At 36.3% G+C, this 19,291-nt stretch overlaps 1 long non-coding RNA gene across 1 annotated transcript in view; it reads right to left on the minus strand.

Moving 5' to 3' along the window:
• Positions 1-18,783, minus strand: part of LOC106673738 — a 31,699-nt gene extending 12,916 nt beyond the window's left edge. Inside the window, exon 1 of the long non-coding RNA XR_001341420.2 lies at positions 18,717-18,783. This is a non-coding gene — a long non-coding RNA (uncharacterized LOC106673738). The remainder of the gene's footprint in view (positions 1-18,716) is intronic.
• Positions 18,784-19,291: the final 508 nt, after the last annotated feature.

Consider the following 19,291-nt stretch of genomic DNA (forward strand, 5'->3'; position numbering starts at 1 on the left):
TATTGTGGATGCTTAGTGAGCGAAATGTTTTCTAGCTAGTTTTGATGAAATCACGTACAAGCGGGATGCGTAGGTCTGGTATCTGCAGTGTGATATGCAGGGTGACTGGCGATAAGTGTCGAAAATTTCAGGAGGTGTTTCTCCTCGCCATTTGCAACAAAAACTTCCTATAAACCTCTGTCCAAATCTCAACGGTAATGAAGTAATTTCAGGTTTTGGTTTTTTGTTGAATTTTTTGACTTAGACCTACTAAATTGCTCATAAATTTCGGAATTACTGATTGTAGAAAAATCTGGTTTGTGCCACGTGAAAGAACGTTAGATTTGCTGTAAGGATACCTATTTACATTGCAGAATTGATGAAAAAATTCTGCACGAAAAATGTTGAAATTTGTAATTTTTTGAAAATGTTGGATTGGTAACTGTTAATAAACAAACTCATGGAGCTTTGCAAATTCCCTCGAAAGTTCCCCATTCAGTTAGCTTCCATTTAAATTATGCCCTTGTTTCCTAATGCACATATTGCTGATATGCATTTCATTTACTTTATTACTGTAACGGAAATGCTACTGCTGCAAGGGAAGAATACCTCGTTTTCCACATTGACACGTTCCAGCGAATCGCCCAACGACTTCATCAGAGGCTGAGGGAAACTGGTTCTTTCACTCGAAGAACGAGGGAAGACAATCAGTGAATTGATGAAGATGAGAAAAGTAGAAAGTAGAAAAGTACACGTGCGTTATGTGTTGCACTACGGACACGTTGGGATACCTTCAGCAAGATGTGCGTTAGGAAACAATGACATTATTTAAATCACCAACGTGAGGAAGGTGTCATCTGATAACATAAAGCAAACTGATTGAATTTCCTAGAAAAATTGAACATTCATCGACGCCGGTTTTTCAACAAAATGCAAAATGTTTGGGCCTCGCAGAAGGGCAATCAAAAAAGGTGAGTATACCGCTGGAAGCCAATTGAATGGAGAACTCTGGAGGTAATTTGCAAAGCCTCCAGGAGTTGTATTTATTAACAGTTACCAATCCAACATTTAAAAAAATTCTAAATTTAAACATTTTTATCTGAATTTTTCGTGCAGAATTGTTTTACCAAATGTAAATAAGTTTCCTTACATCAAATTTAACGTTCTTTCAGCTGGCACAAACCAGATTTTTCTGCAATCAGTAATTCTGCAGTTTATAATTAATTTAGTGGACGTATGTCGAAAAATTAAAAAAAAACCAAAACCTGAAATTACTTCTTTACCGTTGAGATTTGGACAGGGGGATAGGAAGTTTTTTGTTCCATATGGTGAGGAGAAACACCTGAAATTTTCGACGCTTATCGCAAGTCACCCTGTATATTATATTTCAAATATAAAAAGGAACATTTATAATTTGACAGAGGATTTTATACTGAACTGATTGGAAATATTGGTAATTGGAATCCTTGGTTGAGAGACTTCAAAGCCGTACCCCAAAGAGGTCGTATCATTGTCTTGTTTGTTTTCAATGTCTAATTTTGATCCTGGCTCTTTTACTAAGTAGTATGTTTTTAATAATTTATAACGTCGGTGTGCTTTTTATATTTTCATTCTTGCGTAGTTTATCCATGAAACGTCCTAGATAACTCATAACGTCAGTGGTAAGAAGGGGGTTCATTTATGCTCATTGGGCGATAGATAGTTTTAGTAGGTTTATTTTCATGTCCAATTCGCCATACCGTTAATTCATTCTTGCGTTGTAAGTGCTGATGTTTATGGAACGGTCCGAATTACGTGTAAGAATCACTATATCATCAGCAAATGTTGAAAATATTTGAAACGTGTGGGAATATCTGCAATGTATATTGAAAATAGAAATAGGCCAAGTGTACATCCCTGCGGAACGCCCTCTCTAATGCGTGCTTAATGTGAAAATTCAGTTTGGAAAAATCGCTCCGTCAGATATGATCTCAGGTAGAGTAAGGTCTTTTCCAGTTTCCAAAGTCCGAAAGTTCGCTCGAAGGCCTGTTCCGAAATGAGAAAAACACCCAAGAATTCCTGTTTTTGTTCGTTGGAAGAGGTGATGTTGTCAGTAACAAGATTCAGCTGATGAGTTGTCGATTGAAATAAGCGAAATCCAAATTGATGCTTTGGAATAATCTTCGGCGGAGTTTTTTCATTAAGCTTTGGCAAGGATAAATAGGGTACTAATGGGCTGCTAACAACTACCAAAAACGTTTTATTTATAATTTTAATTATTGAGGACTTCCATTGTAATGAATGAATGAATAATAGTATTTATTTACATGGAATACAACAAACTCAAAATATGTTACAAAATACGTTACGGCATGGACAACAGTCCGTCAGCCGGAACATTGTAATGATTATGTTTACATCGTTCTATAGTTATGTTAAGTAAAATAAACATCTAAGGGGAAAATTTTGTAATATTTGTGTTGTCAATAACTAAATCGCATCCTGAGCTTTTCTGTGAGATAGTTGCCTAACAGTGTGTTGGACGGCTGATGGATGAAATGCTTTAAGAGGAGGAGAGAGTTGCAAACGGATATTCAAGTCGTGTTCAATGTTACGTAGTGATTCCTGTCAAGTAATTATGATGAGATTTAATATTATTGAAAACAATTTAGCTATGTCGGAATTTGATTTGACCCAAGCGTTATCACTAATAGGGGGAGTATGGGCCTTGCATCGCTGGATCTTAGGAGTACAGTACCACAAGGAGGAGACCGATCAATTCGCCCAGGAAACAATGTTCTTTCAAACATTACGTCTAACAATATTTAACAACCGAGTCAATAAATAAGAATTTACAAAAAGTAGTGGAAAATTTTTACACAATTTTACAATATTAACTAAGCATTTGCCACTTGCTTTCGCCAAAACATATACTAAAAATCGCGTAAGAAATCTAAGCGAAAGATCCTCTTAGTTTATTTTCCTGGACTTCAAAAGATAAGATAAATATCCAAAATTACCTGGTAGAAGCAGGAAACCGTTTTGGAAAGAGAAATTTCACAATTCTCAACCTGGGCAATACCTTTGCATACATAATTTTCATATAATCTACAAAACAGGCGTGGATTTGCGCTTGGATTGTCAAAGGAATGGTGAAAAACCTGAAAAACCCTACCTTAAGCATAGGGATAGGGAGAAAGACGTGGCCACAAGACCTTCTGCACCTCAACCTAAGTGGATCTATTTTGCTCGACTGATTTTATACAGTACATCACTGGCTAGCTACAGGTTGTTAATCAACCTCCATAGCCTTGCAACGGCTCCTTCATGTAGGATCTTGCAGCTTTTCCTCTCCTAGTTGCGAGAATCTGCACCTACCCTCACAGTATGTCACGAGAACATAAAACGTGTTCAGCGGTCTCCTGTTCTTCCTGGAAGTATATTCCATTGCTTCTTCTGTCAGTATTCCTATCCGGTACACATTCCGTTGCGGTTACCTTCCAGTAATTCCTTTGTAAGTCTTGTCGATGGCCCTTATATGAATCTCATCGCGCGCCTCATGCCTGGGGTGTCGCTCCACCAGGTCGTGGTGATTAAGGCCTCTTTCAGACGAGGTGACTAATGAACGGACGAGTGTCAAGGAGTGTAACGTGGTAGCAAAATGTTTGGGAATCGCCCCAACCCTTTCACACGCAGTTAACTCGTCCGCCCGGGCGGGTGGCCAGCAGGCACATGTTAACATCACCACTGGTTGACTCAATTCAAAAGAAACTGTTCGGTATTCGTCCTTCACACCAGTCGCCTAGTTTAGTCAACTGAGTTCACCATGGGAAACGTTGCAATTGCAAGTTTCAACGTGGAGCAGTTCATTGAAGATATTCGTATTAGTACCGTGATATGGAACATGAGGTGTGAGAAGTATAGGAAGTGGCACAACATTATTTGAGAGAATGCTCTTGTTTCTCAATTTTATAACAACGGATAAACCCATACCTTTCTCTACTGGGTTTACTCCTTTTTTGCTTCTCATTTGCAGAATAGCAGGCACAAGAAATGCTTCTGCTTCCTCGGGTTTTAACATCGTACTGACCTCCAGTTGGGAAGAGAGGTTGATTCCAAAAGTTGCTGTGAAACCAGCAAAGAAAGTCTTCACACGGCAGTAACCTAGTTGAGAGTCAACCAGGCAATAGTTGGGCCAAATCCCCTCGTCAGAAAAGAGGCCTAAAGGTCATTTTTGTGCCAAGGTAGGCCACAGTAGTGTTCGGAACAAGAGAATTGATATTGGGTCCTTCTTTTGGCCATCAAATCCACTTCTTGAACTCCTCTATGTACCCATGCCATAGTCAGGTCACTGATATCACTGACATCTGGTAAGAATCCCAAACTTTTTTACCTTTACCTCGCATGACGCTAAGGCCTTTAGTGCCGCCTCAGAGATAATCCCTCGCCTTTTTATTTCTCTGCAGCAAAAAGTTCAATTGCTAGGATTTCGAACTAGAAAAGCGTATTTCCCTATATTTAAAGCCAATCTTCTCACCTTGACGGGGAGGATGATTATTTATGAGTATTCAATGACTCCACCGACAAATTCCTTCCTTCCGGGATATAAATTACAAAAAATTTAATAATTGTATTTGTTTTACCTTCTACTGATGGAATATTTAGCCAATGGTCATTTATCGATTTAAAGATTTTATCTGCCCAACTTAAATACTGTCATTAAGGAGTTTGGATAAAAATCCTAATGTTGACCGATTAATTAACAACTGCTCAAGTTTTATTAACCTTAGGTCCTCTGGTACCGTATAAAAAAATCGTCTAAAAATTTTGCATGTTATATTTTACTTGCCTCACAGTACTATATTCAGTATTTCCGTGCCTTTCCTTTTAATCTTTGTAAGGATTTAGTTAGAAACTCGTTTTCGTACGAATAAAATTAACCGTTATCCGTTTTTAAATAAGTGGTTTTATTTTTATCAGTTTCTAACTGTGTCTCTACTGTATTTGCGTAACTTTTTCGTAACGGAATGAACGGTAGTTATAGCTTTCACTGCAAAACCAGCACACACTTTCACCTGTTGCCAAACGAGTGAATTGCCCGTATTTGTTTAACTGTAATTGTTTTCCCCTTTGAAATTCATCAAAAACCAAAGCCCTTCATTAGTCTTATTGTCGTACTGTTGATTCTAATCGAACGGTGCCAGGCTATTCGAGTCTTTAAATGCTTTATGAGTTTCAAAATACATACAATTAGCATAAGCGATTGATTATTCGATAATAACTTGTTTACGAGTCAATCACGTCTCAATTTGAGCATCTAGCGTATATAACTCGTACACTGCTAATTTCTAAGTCGAGGCACACCATTTGAACAATATGAACATTAAATTCACTAATTTCGTGGCCCGCTTGACCAATTAATATATTACAATTAATTAAGGTTTTTAGTTGAGATAAAAAAGTCAGTGGTACGAGCGGGATTCGAACCCACGATCTTCGGCTAGATACGCCGCTGCTCTACCACTTGAGCTATCGTGACCTCGATCCACTCGGATACCAACTTCCCATCTCAACCCCACCTTTTGAATTTTGAAAAATGGCAAAACGGAGGGAAAATACAAAAGGTGGGGTTGAGATGGGAAGTTAGTGTCCGAGTGGATCGAGGTCACGATAGCTCAAGTGGTAGAGCAGCGGCGTATCTAGCCGAAGATCGTTCGAATCCCGCTCGTGCCATTGACTTTTTTATCTCAACTAAAAACCTTAATTAATTGTAAAATATGAACATTATTTTTAACGGTTTGATACATCGATCCTGAAAATTTTCTAGGATAATAACTAGACAATTCTGAAGATTTAAACAATCGTGATATTAAGCTTATTACTCATGATCACTCATTATTTACCATATAGGAGCTACAACATAAACTGCTCAAAAATGAATAGAGATAATTCCAAGCAGGATTATTTATCTGGACTTATAAGGGGCATTCTTACGATTCAACTTGAATCAGTTTTTGCTCACGCTTTTCAACAAAAACTGAGCAACAATAGGTTAGTTGAGGGCGTCGGTGGCTGCAAAGGTTTAAGGTACGGCGCTCGGTAAAGTAAAGGTCCCGGGTTCGAATCCAGCCCCCGACATACTTACAAATGGGCTTTTTTTTCAAAAACACCGGCACTCTGATGGTTGATATGACCTCTGTTGTTGCGAACCTTCGTAAAAAAATATAGTGATACCGATAACGAAAGCGATGATTGAACCAATGAAATAAGGAAAATTACGGAATGCTAGAAATATTGCAATAAGACTANATCTTCCTTCTTGAAGGTGGGATAATAGGTCATCTCAAAAAACCACAACCAGTTTTTATCCACCGTTTCGGATTTATTTTAATCCTTCCTCAGGTGAGTTAACGAAATGGTTAAAAAAGTGGTCGTCAGTCATTAATATTTTGTAACAATTTATTTTAAGAAAGAGCCAGTCTGAATAAGTACCACACTGGCTCTTTTTTAACATAAATTGTTATAAAATATTAATGACTGACGACCACTTTTTTAACCATTGCGTTAGCTTACCTGAGGAAGGATTAAAATAAATCCGAACGTTGTGGATAAAAACTGGTTGTGGTTTTTTGAGATGACCTATTATCCTAAAAGTTTTCTAAAATTAAATATATGTAACAACAAATGGTTCTATCAATAATATACAATAATTGGCTATAAAAAGATTATTTTATGTTTAAAAAATAAGACCACAAATGTAATTGAATTTTATTTTGAATCCTTATATGGTATCTCACATCATCTCTTTTTTTTTTTTAAATAAAGGATTAATTTACAATTAAAAAAATATAGTTGATTTAAAATTGAAAAAAGTTAATTTGAATTTAAAAAAATATTATATAAAAAAGTCGAAGTTAAAAAGGGTTAATTTAAAATCACAAATGGTTGATTTGAAGTTGAGAAGGTTTCCCCCATTTCCCATTAAAAAAGGCTTAAAAGTTTAAAATTCAAAAGGATTAATTTAAAAAAGATTTGAAGTTAGCAAAGCTAAGATGAAATCAAAGATGGTTAATTTCAAACCAATGTGGTTATTTAAAAATAAAAGGGGTCAATTTGAAATATAAAAAGTGGTTCATTTGAAGTTTAAAAAAACTTAATTTGAAATGACGAGTTCATATGGCGGAAAAAGTTTAAATTAGAATAAGAACTTTCGGATCTTATTTCAGACTCAGCTTTGACAGGTTTTTTAAACTGCGCCAAAATGAATAGGGGTATTTGTAATTTATTCTTGTTCTATTAATTTAAATTAAATTAACCGATATATTCTTTTTAGTTGGATAAAACAAAATAGAAAACACAAATAAAAAACAATTTTTAATAATCTACTTAAGAATAGTAAATATGAAGATTACTCACTTTGTAAACAAACACTTTTTCATGTCTTTTCTACATTTTAAACCAGTAGCATTCTCTTTAACCATGAAAAGACATCACCTTGAACCGGAAATTCGCAATTTTATTGTGAGAATGAGTCATCGAGATCACCGGCAAGTTGATATCACAGAGGCAGTTGGCTTTTGGTCTCGCGGGGTTTAGGAAGGGCCGATAGGAGGCCTGGTAGTGGATCTCAGCGCAGTACGACGCTAAGGGAGGACAGAAATATTGTCATTGCTGCAAGGCCCCTTTCCATAGTGCCCGCTAGATCCTAAATGATGTAGATCCTAAATGATCCTAGATGTTTTTTGCAAGGCCCTTATTATTGCCTCACATCGTATGCCTCTTTGAGACGACCTGCAGCACGCCATCAGCAACTCAGGAACATATGGTGAAGCGAGAAGGTGAAGGTGAAGAGAATACCAATTGGAATGGTGTTATGTTGACTGAGTCGCTTTTCTGTATAGTGATATGAGGCCAAAGTGTCTGCCAAGAACAGTGGATTGAGTATAACGCCCCAGTTCGTGCTGCCATCAGTGCAGTTTGGAAGTGGTGTCTGGGCTGGGACTGGACGACGAACTGGACTCATTGTTGAAGGCAACCTCAATCTGTTATGTCCAACAAATTATCGAGGAATACATCCCTCAAACGGAGAATCTCGTTGGCAGTGATTTTCGATTTCTGGATGATAACGACAGACCTCATAGAGGCAGTGTTGTTCATCAGTGTTTAGAAAGCATGGGAATTTCCCATCTTCACCTTCCCCCATTGTCTCCAGACCTCAATCCCATTGAGCATGTGGCGTTTGCAGAGAAGGCTTTTCGATCACTATCCGCAGCCAGTTGACCTGCAATAACTCAGTGCAGCCTTTCAACATCTATGGAGTGAAATTCCTTTCGAAATTAGTTATGAACAGTATGATAGGGGCGTTGGTGGCCGCAACGGTTTAGGCGTTGACACGGCGCTCATCACTGTAAACTAAAGGTCCCGGGTTCGAATCCAGCGGCCCTGCATTCGAACCCGACATACTTACACACGGGCTTTTCTTCAAAAACGCTGCCACCTCGTGGGTTGATATAACCTCTGCTGTTGCGAACCCTTGTAAAAATAATAATAATAAAAACATATAAATGAAAAATATGTATGATTAACAGGTACACAGAGGTTTTAGCTAACAGAGGACATTATACTCGGTATTAATTCCATAATTATTGTATCTAATAAACACAATTATGGAATTAAAACCTAAAAGTTTGTTATTTTCCAAATCCCTTAATTAAAGTTTCCTTTAATAAAAAACATAATAAATTTTAATGCAATTTATAATACAAATAAAATAAAAATGCAATGGAAAGGAAATATTACAAAATTGGCCATATCCGTATTCATTTTTGAGCCGTTTATATAGACAAAATCCTATTAATTTTAATTAAAATTTAACCTTGGCATTTTCAAGAACAGTTTGTACTTTTGTCGGCTATGAATTAATCGACTCGTTTCGAGCCTTATAAGGCATGGAACTGATTGCGAGTGAAACGTCTTCGCTTTCTTTTTGCCTTGTGCATTTCTGGGTCAACACTTTCTCATTGTGTTTAAATAGAAGAACGTTTTTATTTTTAAGTCGCGATGTTTTTATTGTTCCGTCGAGGAAGAAAAAGGCCTCCCGGAGTATTGGAAGAACTCCCAGAGGCTATATTTCACTTGAACGGAGGGGCACACCTGAAATCACTGGGCTCTGAGGAGACGCTCCGATGGGCAAGCTTTATTTAAAAGGGTTTCTCCTTTCGAAAAGTTTTCCCTTCTAACTCCCGTGGGAATTAAAAAAAAGAATTGGGAGAAAAGAAATTATTGCTAATGTTTTAATTAAATTGCACTCGAGTGAAGGAAAATTTGGATTTCGTTGTAATAATTTATTTAAGGGCATCAGGTTTGATCCTCAGGGTTGTGCAAGGTTCCCAAGCCAATACCAAAAAGTGCAAATTTCAACAAGTCCTTTTATTTGACTACTCTGTTAATGTTAAATGTCTAAATGACTAGATTCTTCTTGTAAGAAATAGTTTATCGATTGTTTTGTGACTGTGTTTTGAAAAAGGCTGAATATTTGTTCGTTACTGATCATTTTCGCGTGCCTGACATCGCTGTTTTGGTCTGTCAGAGGCATCTTGGCTTCTCTTCTCGCCATCTTCACTGGAACCTTTCACCATTCATTATTTGTTATTATTCGATGAACGAACATCAAGCCCCTCACTTCTAAGAATAAACAAAGGAAATTTCGCAATTCTACTAATTGGATTGCGCAATTCCATCGTAAGTGGAGGGTCGAATGAACAAAACCGTTATAAGAAACCAGTGATGATGATGATAATGATGAACTAGGAAAGCAGGAGTTTGATAATCCGCAAGTATTGTAGGTTTTGGCTTCTTGGGTATTTAATAATTCACAAATTCTTGATATCTATAGATGTAGTTATCATGGTCATGGTCAAGGTTGGGGGTGTTTCTTAATTCAAAAACAGTTCTGCCAAGATTTGACTTTATTTGAAGTCATCCTCAGAGCTTGGTCTGTATTGTTGTTCAGTGTGGTAGAAGGATGCTAGGTTCTAACTTCAGTTGAGTTATAAGTTCTCGACAGGATTGACCAACAGTTGTAAATGAATAGATGTAGTCGTTCAGGTCGTGGTCAAAACTGGGGGTGTTTCTTAATTGAAAAACAGTTCTGCCAAGATTTCGACTTTATTTGAAGTTATCCTCAGGACTTTCTTCTTTAGGTCCGTATTGCTGTTCAGTGTTGTTGAGGAAGGCTATGATGAGTATGTTGGAACCTCAGACGAGTTATAAGTTCTTGATAGGTTCACTCAACAATGGTAAATGTATAGATGTAGTCGTCGAGGTCGCGTTCAAGGGTGGGGGTGTTTCTTAATTGAAAAACAGTTCTGCCAAGATTTCGACTTTATTTGAAGTCATCCTCAAGACTTTCTTCTTCAGGTCCGTATTGCTGTTTAATGTTGTTGAAGAAGAACTAATTTAAGTTAACTTGGTCAAATATCTGGGTATCACACTAGATAAAATGCTGACATTTAAGAAACAGGTCGGCTCCACCGTTATGAAGGCGACACGAGCTTTGATGGTGGGCAGAAGAATAGTGGGGAAAAACAGGGGATCTAGACCGAAAATCCTGCTTTGGATGTACACCATGATGGTAAGACATATTCTTACATACGGAGCCAAGTAACAAAAAGAAAAGAACTCCCAAAAAGACACAGACTTGCGTGCATCTGTATAACGGGAGCAATGAGAACATGTCCCACAGTTGATATGGAAATACACCACATGATAATCAGGGCAGCACAGAAAATTAGTATCATAAAAAGAAACCTCCAACACCAATAAAACTAAAATAGAAGAATGGATTAATGATGGACCATCCGATATTCATGGCTCCAAGGAACGACACGAACAGGAAGTTTGAATTTACTCAAAATTTCCAAATAAACCTAAGTACCAAAAAAGAATGGGAACGAGAGGAAAACACCTCCTTTAACAATAGCAGCTATTTTGGTACACTGATGGATCTAGAACACAAGAAAGTACAGGGGTAGGAAAATTCGGTCCAGGAACAAAATACTCAGAACCCATGGAAAACAGTGTCTTCCTAGCTTAAGTCCATGCAATCGAGAGATGTTCTCAATTCAACTTGACCAAAGGGTACAAAAACAAGAACTATCATTTCAGATAGCCAAACAACCATGAAAGCACTTCCAAATATCATTAGTTCAAAGATGGTGCTGAAGTGCGTTGCGGTAAGACTGATCCAGGTTTTGAACCATGAAGTTCTCCTATTGATTACTTAAATTGCTAATATTCTCGGAAATCGAAATGATGTTAGATTTAGAACTTTGAGGTAGTACTTGAAATGCAGATGTAGATGTAATATTCGGGGTGTAATATACTGCGCCATTTAAGAGCTATTGTAGTCCCCGTTCTCTGCCTAAAGCACATCGGTGAGTCCTATTTCATCAAGAAACTTGATTAATAGGCCCGGTTTCAGTGGTTGAAGCTCTTCTATGGTCACATTATACATTCCAGAAAATTTCCTCCTGCGGGCTAATGGAGCTCCGCAGTTCGTTAATAAATGTGTTGGTGTCTCTTCTGCCTCCTTCCTGAATCTGCATGTGCCATCTTGCATTATTCCAATTTTCTTTAGATGTCCATTTAATCTACAGTGTCCTGTCAGGAATCCTGTTAGGATTCGCAGTCTATTCCTGCTTCCTTTGACACATTCTGTGATTTCTTTCTTGCCAAAATTGGTTAGAAGATTCTTGGACTGTCTATGTCCAATAAGTGAATTCCAAAGTTCGCTCATTTTCTTTTTGTCCTTCTGTCTGAGATATTCGTTAATAGTGTGGATTCCTATGCCACACACGGGTTCGGGTCCTATCAGCGGTGTGGCAGCCCCTTTCCTTGCACGGGTGTCCGCTTTCTCGTTGCCTTCTACTCTCATGTGTCCTGGGACACAGCAGAGGCTGACTTTATTCTGCATACCTAATATGGTTAGTTTGGTTTTGCAGTTCAGCACTATCCTTGAACTAATGATATTTGAGCTTAGTGCTTTGATGGCTGCTTGGCTATCTGACATGATAGCTATTTTCTTGTTTTTGTACCCGTTACTTAGGTTGAATTGGGTACATCTTTCAATTGCATGAATCTCAGCTTGGAAGATACTGGTGTGTTTTCCCATGGGTTCTGAGTATTTGGTTCCAGATCCAAATACTCCTGCCCCCCCCTTCTTGTGTTCTAGATCCATCTGTGTACCAGAGGATGGTGCCATTTTAAAGGAGTTGTTTCCCTCCCTTTCCCATTCTTTTTTGGTATCCAGGTTTATTCGGAATTTTTGTTTAAATTCAAACATCCTGTTCATGTCGTCTCTTGGAGCCAGGAGTGACGGATGGTCATTCCATAGTTTGTTGCTATCTCTCCATTTCAGTTTTATTCCTGTTGGAGGTTAATCTTTGATAAGGTTGTTGATGGTTTTCTGCTCTTTCCTTTCTACCATGTGATGTAGGGGGAACTCGAAATGCAATTTTAATGTGAAAATCTATAGCAGGTCTACATTAGTTTCTAATAATAATATAAAATTGGTTGTGATCGTTGGTAAAGCAAACTTTTTATGAAAAATCTTAATAATTTTTCTACACTCTAAAATATCTGATATATGATATCCAGCACGCAATAGGTCTAGCCACCGAGTAAAAAAAGTAACGACGTCATCGGCATACAGTAGGCAACTTACTTTCAAATTGGCAATTCGGATCGCGACGGGCAGATCATCAAAAAATACGAGAAGAGAAAAGTAAGCTTAATACATAGCCCTGTCTAAGTCCCGAATCATCTTGACAAAAAATAGACAACCACCCATTGATTTTTTTAAATACTGAAGTTTAAATGAGAGGTAATATGGATGGGTCACTAGATTTATTAACAGCCAATTAAGAGCCAGATATATTCTTTTGATAAATCTGCCGTCCTTCATTGTCTTGGCCGTGTCGTGAGTTCTAGCACTTAGCTGTCAGATAACCAAGCAGCCATAAAAAAAATTAAACTTATTGGGTACGCAGAACAAAGTCAGCCTCTGCTGGGTCCCAGGACGGGACCACGATGGGTGAAACTGTGGTGCTACACTTGCCCGCAGGAGGAAGTGCTTTGGAATGTACAATGTGAACATAGAAGAAATTCAACCACTGAGACCGGGCCTACTAATCAAGTTCCTTGATGAAATAGGACTCACCGATGTGCTATAGGAAGAGAACTGGTGATACAATAGGTAGCTCTTAAAGGGCGCAGTATATTACACACCCGACCAATACATCTACAAAGTTAACTAAGTTTCCTTAGTTCTATTCAATTGACTGAATTATCCTTTCAAGAAAGAGGTAATTGCACTGTCCTTTCTGCAATTTTTTCCTGGGTGTTTTTGATGTTCTAGGTGATGTCTCCGAATGCATTTGAAGATAAGATGGGTGGAGTTTCTCCCTGCTCTTTGCATAACCTACAACTGGCGTTGTTCAATATTCCCATGTTGTGTTGGTCAAATGCCAGTGCCAGTTTACTATCGAAATAATTTAGGTGGACTGATATCAATTCACTGGAAAGGATAGTTTTTAATCAATCCTTTCCAATAATTAAGTTTACTATGTGTAGCACCTTTAGGGTTCGTCCATATCTCATTTTGCTTTGTGTTCCTTGAAAGGAGGAGTCTATGTTTGATATTGTTATCCTAGTTGTAGGTTGTTTACCTATAAAGATTGCAGATCCTCGTTTTGCCAGTCTGCCATCGTTCACCATCCAAAAACCTTTGTGCCCCACTATCCAAGATACTATGATGTGGCTATGACTTTTATTGAAAGTTTTGGGTGTATTCACTGAATATTTTAGATGGGGTCTTATCTAAGTTTGACGGTTTTTTATTTAATTCTAAAACTTCATGTATTAGTCCGATTTTCTTCCGGTACAGTTGTATTGTGGCCGTACGATTACGAGTTAATAGGTGCAATCATGAAAAAGTGCATCTTAACAGAACGTTTTGTTTAAATACATTCAATGGTTAAATAAATTACAGATAAGAATCACGGGGCCTTTTATAAAATAAAGGTTTAGACCTGGAATGCCGGTTCAAATATAGGTGATGGGGTTTCATGCGGGTTCAAAGCATGTGGCGCATTTTTTTACGATATGGGCAAACATTCTCTGAATGTCGATGAAGAGGATAATAAAATATTTCCCCTCTGGATATGAGCGATTTACGACAGAACATTGATCCCAGATCAAAACGTGATGGAGAGTCGTGAATTTATGAATTCTATATTTCTTCGATTTACACGCGGAAGAGTTTCAGAAGCCATAAGGGAGAAACTGGGTCGTATGTAAAATCGTTGACACGTCATTTTTTACCATGGTTTCTTTGAATAAGGCGGTCTTTTTTTTTTTTTTTTTTTTAAGTTACGATTCAGCTTAATTAATCCGATCCTAGATCGATGAGGGAAGGCATAAAAGCGAGGAAGCCTGGTAATCCTATTATAATGGTAAATTCCATCTAAAATATCGAAGCCTTGCACAGGTGCAATGGAATCCAATGGCACCCTTTTTCTCTGTCTAAAACAGCTCGTGCTTTACAAATCAGTGAACACTTTGTCCATAATTGCAAATGCAACAATAAAAAATCTCTAGGCAATTGCCTGATATGTCATATTTGTTCAGGTTGACTCAACAGAAAAGAAGAAAAATATAAAGATAGCTACACCTTAAGAGATAGCATAAGCAATTAAAAACTTAAATACTAAAAAGGTGCCATGATATCACTGGAGAAATATTAAGAAAAAAAAATTGCCGAAAAAGCGGTTAGTTAAACTAACATACCTTTTTGATGCTACAGTCAGACTAAAATATGTTCCCGGCATCTGGAAATTCGCAGAAGTCATCATGATAAAACCCCGGGGAAATCGCCGAAAGAGATTAAATAGTACCAATATCGCTACTAATGACAGTCTATGCTTTTCATGAAAGTTATTAGTAGAAAGAATAAAACTCATTGCATAAAATACAAAATCACCCCTGAACACTGGTTTAGATTCAGAACAGGACACTCAAAAGTCGACGAAATTGACCGTGTAATTGACCTAATAGACAAATCATTCGAAGTTAAACAAACTTGTATCACAAGTTTTCGGCATGGTCTGGCATTAAGGGCACAGTAAAATAAAAGGGATGTCACCTAAACAATAGATATTATCGATTCCTACCCGACAGACTCTGTAGAATCAAACATGAAGACCAACCCGAACTAAAAACAAAAAAATGCAGGAGGCCACAAGGTTATATACTAGGTCTAATACTTTACTTGATACCCAGTGATTTAATGAAACTGCCAGAACTTAAGTTTCGTTACTGAAATAATCTTATACTCTATTATGATATCAAAATGATGGTTGGTTTCATACATTACGGTTATGTCATTGATATTATAACCTAATCCACGTTGCCAATACAAATATTTTATTGAGTTATGCTCGTAGCATAATATCATATTAAAACGTTTCTAGAGGTGACCACCATTAAGGTTATATTATTAATAAGCTAGTAACATAATCTTAAACTTAAAAAAAGTGGTTAGATTTGATCATTAAGGTTATAATACCTACTCTTTGTTAGAAATATAATCTTAAAATTAATTATGAAAAAATGGCGGTTTCATACATTAAGGTTATGCCACGTATATTACAATCTAATCCACGTTACTAACACAAATAATTATATTGCGTAATTGCTGGATGATGCAACCATTAAGGTTATATTACAAATAACCTAAGTTATGTTGGTAGTATAATTTCATACTAAAATATTAATAAGCTAGTACTATAATCTTAAACTAAAAAAAAGTTGCATTGTTTTGTCACAATTTCATATGATATATGTATTAATAAAGTACTAACTCGGGAAATAATCAAACAGGCAAAACTTTCTGAGTAATTACTGGAAGATTTGATCATAAAGGTTCCATACCTACGCTGTCTTAGTGCCATAATCTTAAACTTATTTATGAAAAAAATGGCGATTTCATTCGTTAAGGTTATGCCACTTATAACCTAATCCGCGTAATCAACACAAATATCTTATCGCGTAATTGCGGGAGGTTTCAAACATTAAGGTTATTATTACCAATAACATAACTTAAGTTGGTAGCATAATCCTATGCTTACAGGTTTGTGGAGGTGACCGCTTAAGGTTATGTTACTAATAAGCTAGTAAAAATCTTAAACTAAAAAAAGTTGTTATCAATAATGTATTATTTTGCTAGTAATAGAATTTCATATATGTATTATTAAAGTACTAACTCGAGAAATAATCAAACAGGCGAAACTTACTGAGTAATTACTGGAAGATTTGATTATTAAGGTTATGGTTCCATACTTACGCTTTGTTAGTGACATAATCTTAAACGTATTTATAAAAAAGATGGCATTTCGTACATTAAGGTTATGACACTTATATTACAACCTACTCCATGTTAGTAACACAAATATTTTATTGCGTAATTGCTGGTTATATTACAAATACGTAAATTATGGAGGTAGCATAATTTCACACTAAAAGGTTTCTAGAGGTGTCCGCCATTAATTTTATTTTACCAATAAACTAGTAACATAATCTTATACTTGTTATTGTTAAATATATTGTTTCGATAGTATATCTTCAGACCAAACCTCCAAGATTATCCTTTATGAATTCACCCAAAAGCTTTTAACCGAAGTCACGTTTTAAAGAGCGTGTGCCCTTTCAAACTCGGAGCATGTAACATGGCCATTTACTTGAAAACGCAGAGAGCTGCGTGTTCGCGTACATATTCGATACCATACACTTTTTTAAATCAAATGGTACAATTAGTTAAAGTATATAATGAAATCACAAATTAACAAGTACTTGAAAGAACGATATTTGTTCAAATTATCTTGTAAAGTTTGTTACGTTCTAGGTTTTACCAAAAGTTTAATTCTGGTATGTATGTATTTCCTCTGCCTTGCTCGTGTACACGTTTTCTTATTATCTACAGCAAGTGCAAGACGTCTAAACAGAAAACTCTTGATGAATAAAATGTTAAAAAATTGGAAACATTCAAATTGGATCGGTATTGGAAAAAGGCCAATCAGTGAGAATTGAACTCTCAGCAGGAAAAAAACATTAAAACCAGATTAGTAAATCAAATTAGGCGCCTACAAGAACCAATCCCGGCTGCGGAGATCGGGAAGCCATTTTGCTTTTCGCAGGTAAAGCTTTTTCCTCGCCTTTGCTAACAAATGCGATGGAGGTGTCCGACGCTTAGCTCCTTTATAAAATGATACTACAAACTCTCAAAAGTACAGAAAATAATACCAAAAAACATACATAATTAATGCCACATCTTAATTCCCTAAAACAAAAGTTTGTTGTTTGCGAACGCTAAGGGGGAAAACAATTAAACAGACAAAACTTAAGTAATTATTGAAGGATTTAACCAGTAAAGTTATCCTTCTAAAGTCTAAATTACATTACTAAACTAAGCGTACATTTTGCTGTGAATAAAAAATGGCTGGTTGGCTTCATACATTAAGGTTATGTTACTTATAACCCGATCCAAGTTGGCAACACAAATATTTTATTGCGTAATTGTTTTGGTTTCCACCATTAAAGTTATGTTACCAATAACCTACGTTATGCTGGTAGCATAATCTTGTACTAGAAAGTTGTTGGAGGTTACCACCTGTTTATGAAAATTGACGCGAAATAAATCGAACAAGCAAATCTTAGTGAATAATTACCGGAAGATTTAAACATTAAAGGTCATGGTTCCATACCTACGCTTTGTTAGGAACATAATTTTTAATTTATTATGTAAAACAAAATTTCGTGAGGTATGATGGTTTAAAGGTTTTGTCAGGTATGCTATGACCTGATCCACGTTAGAGGTTAAAGATTTCAACGATTAAGGTTATGTTACCAATAACCTAAGTTACGTTCACATCATAATTTCATACTAAAAGGTTGCTAAAGGTTTCAGAATTTAAGGTTATTTTCCCAATAAGGTCAGTTACTATACTATATTTACATAATTTTATAATTTCAAAAAAGTTACTAGTTGTTTCAAATCACCAAGTTACGGATAAAATAAGTTGATAACATGATTATAATAAAACAAAATGGTGGTAGGTTTTTTCCCGCTTATATTATAACAATTTCGTATGTACTTATATTATAACCTGATTCACGATAGAGGTTATAGATTTCAACTATTACGATTGTGTTTCAAATAACCTGAGTTATGTTGGTAGCATAGTCATGTACAAAAAAGTTCTTGGAGGTTACCACCTGTTTCTTAGAAACATAATTTTTACTTTATTATGTAAGATAAAATTGCGTGAGGTATCATGCTTTAAAGTTACGTCACGTATGTACTTAAATTATAACCTAATTCACGATGGAGGTTATAGATTTCAACCATTATAATCGTGCTACCAATAACCTAAGTTATTCTGGTAGTATAATCTTGTACTAAAAAGTTGTTTACCTTAAAGTTGTATAACCTAAGTTACATTCGCATCATAATTTCGTAGTAAACTGATGCGAGAGGTTTCAGAATTTAAGGTTATTTTACCATTAAGCTCAGTTACTACAGTTACATAATATTATACTTAAATTTTTTTTTTTCATTGTTTCAAACTTTACCAATAATTGTTACCGATAAAATAAGTTGATAAAGTAATTACAATAAAACAAAATGGCGGTAGGTTTCATACTTTAAGGTTATCTCACTTCCGTACGTCAAGTCCCCGTGACAAGTCCAAACTCTGCACTGTCTCACTTCAAAATGAATTGGACTTGGTCCAAATAGTTGAACTGCAGCCAGCCTGTGAACCGAGGGGACCTGGAAGGCGCGATAAGCCTTTTTGGCCGGGGTTCCTGGGCAGCCCACCAACTTTGCCCTCTACTCGGAAACACTCAAATTAGCGTCGGGTCTTTTAGTCTTCGGTACTTCGGTGTCAATTTAAATCCCTGAAAAAACTCAGATTTATGTTTTGATTTTAAAAGTACAGTCGAAATATTTAACAACTCAAATACCTAAACATTAAATTCAAAAAACTGTTTGACTTATAAGTTTCACAAATTGTATTATTTTGTTTTATCTTATATTTATTCATATTTGATTTTAAATTAATTTATGGTTATATATATATCAAGATGTTTAATGAAATAGGGACTAATTTGACTTCTCTTTGAAATGCGAAAGAATTGATTTAAATGGATAAGAAAGGCCATTTAAAGCGTTTTTTGCCCAAATTTCCACAAGGGTTTAAAAAGAAATCACCGAGAG

This window comes from Cimex lectularius, unplaced genomic scaffold (assembly GCF_000648675.2).
Source record: "Cimex lectularius strain Harlan isolate CLEC.00 unplaced genomic scaffold, Clec_2.1 scaffold15, whole genome shotgun sequence".
In the NCBI taxonomy this organism is placed as follows: Eukaryota; Metazoa; Arthropoda; class Insecta; order Hemiptera; family Cimicidae; genus Cimex; species Cimex lectularius.